The 7011-nt window shown below is 43.8% G+C and overlaps 2 long non-coding RNA genes across 3 annotated transcripts in view; both read right to left on the reverse strand.

Moving 5' to 3' along the window:
- Positions 1-1577: 1577 nt before the first annotated feature.
- Positions 1578-2548, reverse strand: LOC102475846 (uncharacterized). Of its 2 annotated transcripts, none has more exons than XR_333627.3 (3): positions 2458-2548; positions 2150-2268; positions 1578-1624 (listed from the first exon to the last, which is right to left on the reverse strand). It is a non-coding gene; the product is annotated as an uncharacterized LOC102475846 (long non-coding RNA). The 2 variants fall into 2 exon arrangements; XR_333628.3 differs by lacking the exon at positions 1578-1624 and adding an exon at positions 1863-1958.
- Positions 2549-3064: 516 nt separating this feature from the next.
- Positions 3065-7011, reverse strand: part of LOC102476679 (uncharacterized) — a 5129-nt gene continuing 1182 nt past the window's right edge. Inside the window, exons 2-4 of the long non-coding RNA XR_003547695.1 lie at positions 6402-6479; positions 3498-3620; positions 3065-3164 (exon numbers count right to left, since the gene is read on the reverse strand). This is a non-coding gene — a long non-coding RNA (uncharacterized LOC102476679). The remainder of the gene's footprint in view (positions 3165-3497; positions 3621-6401; positions 6480-7011) is intronic.

Genomic DNA, 7011 nt, shown 5'->3' on the forward strand with positions numbered 1-7011 from the left:
CTGCCTACCATGTGAATTTGCGGACTGGAGGCTGAATTATCAGTGGGAAATCATTTCTCCTATTCCTCTGAAAAAAACTAGTTCTCAGTAGCCGTGAAGGGGCCTTCTGAGGCCTGCTCCATTGCCTTTTATGGGTTGGGAAAGGGGGAGGGATTATTAACAAGATAAAGGGAAAGGGGCTGAAAGCTAAGAAACAGCTTTGCTTCACCTTAAAATTTTTAAAAAAGAAAAAATAGAAAAAAATGAGAAGACAGAGGTAGAGACAAAGACAGTGGCTGAGACAGGAGGCTTGAAAGTGTCCCTACCACGTGAGGTTGTGGGCTGGAGACTGAATTATCAGTGGGAAATCTTCATTTCTCCTGTTCCTCTGAAATCACTAGTTCTCAGTAGCCAGGAAGGAGTCTTCTGAGGCCTGTTCCCTTGCCTCTCCTGGATTCGGAGAAGTAGAGGGGACTATTAACAAGATAAAGGAGGGGCTGAAAGCCAAGAAACTGATTTGCCTTGCATTAAAAATTTTTTAAAAGAAAAAAACTTCAAAAAAATAAGAATACGGAGACAGAGGTAGAGAGACAAAGAGTCAGAGACAGGAGGCTTGAAAGTCTGCCTACCACGTGAGTCTGTGGACTGAAGGCGGAATTATCACTGAAAAGTCTTCATTTCTCCTGGTCCTCTGAAATCACTAGTCCTCAGTAGCCACGAAGGGGTCTTCTGAGGCCTGTTCCTATCCCTCCTGGGATAGGAATTGGAGAGGGAATTATTAACAAAATAAAGGGAAGGGAAGGGCTGAAAGCCAGGAAACTGCTTTGCTTTGCCTTAAAAAAAATTTATAAAAAGGAAAAACTACAAAAAAATGAGAAGACAGAGACAGATGTCGAGAGAGACAAATACAGAGACAGAGACTGGAGGCTTGAAAGTCTGCCTACCTCACAAGGTTGTGGGGTAGAGGCTGAATTATCAGTGGAAAATCATTTCTCCTATTCCTCTGAAATCACTAGTCCTCAGTAGCCACAAAGGGGTCTTCTGAGGCCTGCTCCCTAGCCTTTTCTGGGTTGGGAGAGGGAGAGAGGGGATTATTAACAAGATAAAGGGAAAGGAGGGGCTGAAAGCAAAGAAACTGCTTTGCTTTGCATTAAAAAAATTTTTTTTTAATTATGAAAAAATGAGAAGACAGACACAGGTAGACAGAGACAGGAGGCTGAAAGTCTGCCTACCACGTGAGTTTGTGTGCTGGAGGCTGAATTATCTGTGGAAAATCATTTCTCCTATTCCTATGAAATCACTAGTTCTCAATATCCAAGAAGGGGTCTTCTGAGGCCTGCTCCCTTGCCTCTCCTGGGTTGTTAGAGGGAGATGGGATTATTGTTAACAAGATAAAAAGAAGTTACTGAAAGCAAAGAAACTACTTTGCAAAAAAGAAAAGGCAGAGACAGAGACAGAGGGAGAGAGACACAAAGACAGAAACAGAGACAAGAGGCTTTAAAGTCTGCTTACCACGTGAGTCTGTGAGCTGAAGGCAGAATTATCAGTGGAAAATCTTCATTTCTTCCATTCCTCTGAAATCACTAGATCTCAGTAGCCACAGTAGCCATGAAGGGGTCTTCTGAGGCCTGCTCCCTTGCCTCTCCTGGGTTGGGAGTGGGAGAGGGGATTATTAACAAGATAAAGGGAGCGGAGGGGCTGAAAGCAAAGAAAATGCTCTGCTTTGCCTTAAAAATTTTAAAAAAGGAAAAATTACCAAAAAAAAAAAAAAAATGAGAAGAGAGACAAAGGCAGAGGTAGAGAGAGACCACGACAGAGACAGAGACAGGAGGCTTGAAAGTCTGCCTACCATGCGAGTTTGTGGGCTGGAGACTGAATTATCAGTGGGAAATCTTCATTTCTATTCCTCTGAAATCACTAGTTCTCAGTAGCCATGAAGGGGTCTTCTGAGGCCTGCCCCCTTGCCTCTCCAGGGTGGGCTGAAGGAGAGGGTTTTATTAACAAGATAAACAGAAAGGAGGGGTTGAAAGCCAAGAAATTGCTTTGCTTTGTGTTAAAAAATTTTTAAAAGAAAAATTTTAAAAAATTGAGAAGACAGAGACAGAGATGAGGTAGAAAGAGACAAAAACATAGACAGAGACAGAGACAGGAGGGTTGAAAGTCTGCCTACCATGCAAGTCTGTGGGCTGGATGCTGAATTTTCAGTGGAAAATCTTGATTTCTCCTATTCCTCTGAAATCGCCAGTTCTCAGTAGTGATGAAGGGGTCTTCTGAGGCCTGCTCCCTTGCCTCTCATGGGTTGGAAAAGGGAGAGAATATTATTAACAAAATAAAAAGAAAGGAGTAGCTGAAAGTCAAGAAACTGCTTTGCTTTGCCTTAATAAATTTTAAAATAAATTACAAAGAAAAAAAAGACACAGAGACAGAGGTAGAGAGAAACAAAGACAGAGACAGAGATAGGCTTCAAAGTCTGCCTACCTCGCAAATTTCTGGGCTGGAGGCTGTATTATCAGTGGAAAATCTTCATTTTGCCTATGCCTCTGAAATCACTAGTTTTCAGTAGCCATGAAGGGATCTTCTGAGGCCTGCTCTCTTGCCTCTCCTGGGTTGGGAGAGGGAGAGGGAATTATTAACAAGATAAAGGGAAAGGATGGCTGAAAACCAAGAAACTGTTTTGCTTTGCCTTAAAAAATTTTAAAAAGGAAAAATTACAAAAAAATGAGAAAACAGAGACCAAGACAGAGGGAGAGAGAGGCAAAGACAGAGACAGAGACAGAAGGCTTGAATGTGTGCCTACCATGTGAGTTTGTGGGCTGGATACCGAATTTTCAGTGGAAAATCTCCACGAAGGGGTTTTCTGAGGCCTGCTCCCTTGCGCCTCCGGGTTGGGAGAAGGAGAGTGAATTACTAACAAGATAAAGAGAAGGGAGGGGCTGAAAGCCAAGAAACTGCTTTGCTTTGCCTTAAAATTTTTAGAAAGGAAAAATTACCAAAAAATGAGAAGACAGAGTTGAGAGAGACAAAGACAGAGATAAAGACAGGAGGCTTGAAAGTCTGCCTACCTTGCGAGGTTGTGGGCTAGAGGCTGAATTATCAGTGGAAAATCTTCCTTTCTCCTGTTCCTCTGAAATCACTAGTTTTCAGTAGCCACGAAGGGGTCTTCTGAGGCTTGTTCCTTGCCTCTCCTTGGTTCAGAGAGGGAGAGGGTTTTATTAACAAGATAAATGGAAAGGAGGAGCTGAAAGCCAAGAAACTGCTTTGCTTTGCCTTAAAAACATTTTTAAAGGAAAAATTATCAGTACCTGGGTGCTTGCTTTCTCACTTTCCCTCTTTCACTCTCTCTCTGTGTCTTTCTGATCAAATTAAAATAAATAAATAAAAAATAAATGAATAAATAAAATTAAATAATTCTTTAAAAAAAAGGAAAAATTACCAAAAAATGAGAAGGCAGAGACATAGACAGTGGTAGAGAGAGACAAAGACAGAGACAGAGACAGGAGGCTTGAATATACGCCTACCATGCAAGTTTGTGGACTCCGGGCTAAAAGATCAGTGGAAAATCTTCATTTCTCCTATTCCTCTGAAATCACTAGTTCTTGGTAGCCCTGCAGGGTCTTCTGAGGCCTGCTCCCTAGCCTCTCCTGCGTTGGGAGAAAAAGGGTGGATTATTAACAAGATAAAGGGAAGGGAGGGGCTGAAAGCCAAGAAACAGCTTTGCTTTGGCTTAATAAAATTTGTTAAAAATTATTTAAAAAGTGAAGAAAGAGACAGAGGCAGAGGTAGAAAGAGACAAAGAGAGAGATAGAGACAGGAGGCTTGAAAGTCTGCCTACCACGTGAGGTTGTTGGCTGGAGGCTGAATTATCAGTGGAAAATCTTCATTTCTCCTATTCCTCTAAAATCGCTAGTTCTCAGTAGCCACGATGGGGTCTTCTGAGGCCTGTTCCCTTGCCTCTCCTCTTGTTGTTATTACTTTAAATTTTGCTTTAGGTCATATGCACTCATCAGAGAGAGAAAGGGAAAATGAGAAAACAAGCCACCAGGTCTGAACTCTAACGGGTCAGCCACGTGGGAGTCCAGCACTTTACACCACCTGCCAGCTCCCCACGGTGATTCTTAGGACGTTCAGATATTTGCGGGCCAGCAGGTGGTGTGGCAGTTATGTCGCTTAACTCTCACATGGCCAACCATGTTTTGAGTCTCACATCCTGTGCCTTGAAACTCTCGCTGGGTGCATGTGGCCATCCCCCCTGAGGGTGATTTCTCACTTTCTTCTCAATGTCTCTGTCTGTCCAATGAGTGTACACGCCGTAAGGCAAAAACCTCTTTTTAAAAATCCAGAAATGTAAAAACCTTTCCTATCAACACCAGTATAGATCAATTTTCTGATTTTTAAGCTGACCTGAACCCAGAATAAAACATAGTCACCGAAAAAAAAAAAAAAATCCAGATTTTTAACTTTTTAAATGGACATTGAGCAGCATAAACTCATCCAGACAGCCGAGCAGAGTTAAGACCTTTCCTTGATTGGCGGTGCATTTGTGCCAGTCTTCGTCATTTGGACTGGAATCCATGGGAGAGGCTGGGGCCTGGGCTGTGATCCGCGCTGCCTCACTGTACAAATCCTTTTCCCGGCTACGGTTCAGGATTCACCTGCCTGTCAGGCATACCGGAGAGGCTGCAGTAGAGCGGGCAGCCAGGAGGGCAGGTTCTGTACCGGGTCATTTACCCAGTGTGTTTGCCTCTAAAACCAATTCGTAAGCTAGACAAGATGGTCACAGCCACTGGTTTTCATGGGCAGAGTTTTGTCCAGGGAATAACTATTAAATCATAACTTGTGAGGTGTTTGGTCTTTGTTCAGTAGACATCTGGGCATTGTTATGAGTTGTAGATGCCACTGCGAAGGTGGTGACTGTCCCATCGCTCAGAGAGCCTGGCAGAAGGGAACTGCTTGTGAAGCACCTGATCCTTCAGAATGAAGTAAGTTCCTTACAATAGAGAGAGGGTGCAAGAAGAGTCGTGGGGGCAGGGAACCTACACTGAGGTAGGGGGATCGATCCAGGCTTGCCCGGTGTTGTGTATAGCCGCCCAATTCCAGAGATGCACACTGTATGTACACTTAGAAAGTGCAGCGCTTCCCAGGCCTGTGCTCTTCAGCACCTGGGTCACCGGGACATCCTTGCAGGGCTTCCTCGTGACCTTCATCAGAAAGCCTTGGCATGGGCCAGCAGATGGAGTAATGGTCGCTAAACTCCCAGGTAGTTCACTGCAGTTCAAGTCCCGGACCCAGCGGCTTGAACTCACGTTGGGTACATGTGCATGCGTGCCCAGGATCCCGAGAGGAGAATGGAAGAGAAGGGATTGAAGCATGGCCATCCCCTCTGGGCGGTGATTTCTCACTTTCTGTTGAGAGCACACCCCTAGCAAAAGTCTCTAAAAACAAAACAAAACAAAACAAAAAAACAACTAAAAAGCTTTGGCATGTCGCGTCTTAGAGGACATTTCCCTGGGATGGGTGCCCTGAGCGCTCCGTGGCATAGATGGTAAAGGAACAGCTCGTACGTGGCTGAACTATGAAACATCCATTTTCTAGTTTCAGGGGTTTTGGTACTTTTATTCATGCCAGGTTTATTATTTTTAGAGGTAAAGACATAATTTGTACCCAGATTAGATGGTTCTCCCTGACTGCCTTCAGCAGTATTCTGAAGTCTTTTCGTAAAGCTAGGTCCCCTTCGGACGACCTCAATAAAGGTGTGGTGTGCTCATTCTCTCTCAGGATTCTTTTTCAGGTTTTTGCCATAGTGCACATGCATTCACTGCAGAGAGACAGAGAGAAGGTAAGAATCACCCCGCGGGGGGATGGCCATGCCAGTCCCTTCTCCCCCATTCTCCCCTTGGGATTTTCGGTGCGCATGCTTATGTGCACAGTGTCATTTTCAAGTCACTGGATCTGGAACTTGAATTTCACAGTCAGCCATATGGGAATCTAGCTCCTTAAACCACCATGCCATCTGCTGGTCCCTAGAACGATCTTTGTTGTTGTTGTTGAGATTTTTGCTTATAGGGCACATGCAGCCGCCAGAGAGACAGAGACAGAAAGCAAGAAATCACCTCCCACCCCCGGGGGGATGGCCATGCTGCAATCCCTTCTCCATTCTCTTCTCTGCACGCACGTGTGCTCTGCATGAGTTTCAAGTCACCGGACCCAGGACTCAAAATGTGTTTGACCACATGGGAGTCCAGAGCCTTAATCACTATGCCACTCGCTGCCCCCTGAGAAGGGCCCTTTTTGAATGTAGATTTTGACTTAGGAGATGTGGGATCTGAGATTATGCATTTCTAACAAGGTCCTGGGTGGTGCCAGTGCTGCAGGTTGTTGCATGCTCAGTAGAAACGTGATGCTTGGGGAGGGATCGCAGCTACCTGTAGTTTTCACATCAGCCTGTAGATGTCTCCATCGCCCACTTGCTGTAGAGTTTTACAACCAGCAGCCTCCAAGACCTGAGAATGAAGTGTCAGCAGTTTACGGAAACAATGAGACTTTGTCTAGAAACTGATGCTTGAATTAATTGTTTCTATGTGGGACTCTTCAGTGAAAAAAATTTTACCTCTATTTTTTAAGGGAAAAATAGCTTGAAAGCAAGTTACTTGTCCAGGAACTTTCCATCTGCTCACTTTATTTACCATGAAATGCTAAACCCAAATAACATTTTAGAAATTAGTAGTTAACCCTAAATAAACTGTGCAAGTGAAGAGATCATTCTTTTCACAAAGTCTTAAAACTTGGATTGTTTAACTAGTGTTACTATTAATAATTACTTTGGGGTGGGGACCAGCAGGTTCCATGGCGTTTGAGGCACTGGCTGACTACAGTTTGAGTTCCGACCTGGCTTGCTTTCTCACTCTGTCTCTATCTCTGCCACTCTCTGGTAAGCATGCGGGTCCTGTAGCAAATTTTAAAATAATAATTAAATATTTAAACAAATTTTAAATACTATTTTAAGGTGTTTTTTTTTTTTTTTTTTTTTTTCCC

This window comes from Tupaia chinensis, unplaced genomic scaffold, assembly GCF_000334495.1.
Source record: "Tupaia chinensis unplaced genomic scaffold, TupChi_1.0 Scaffold000074_1, whole genome shotgun sequence".
NCBI classification, from domain to species: domain Eukaryota; kingdom Metazoa; phylum Chordata; class Mammalia; order Scandentia; family Tupaiidae; genus Tupaia; species Tupaia belangeri.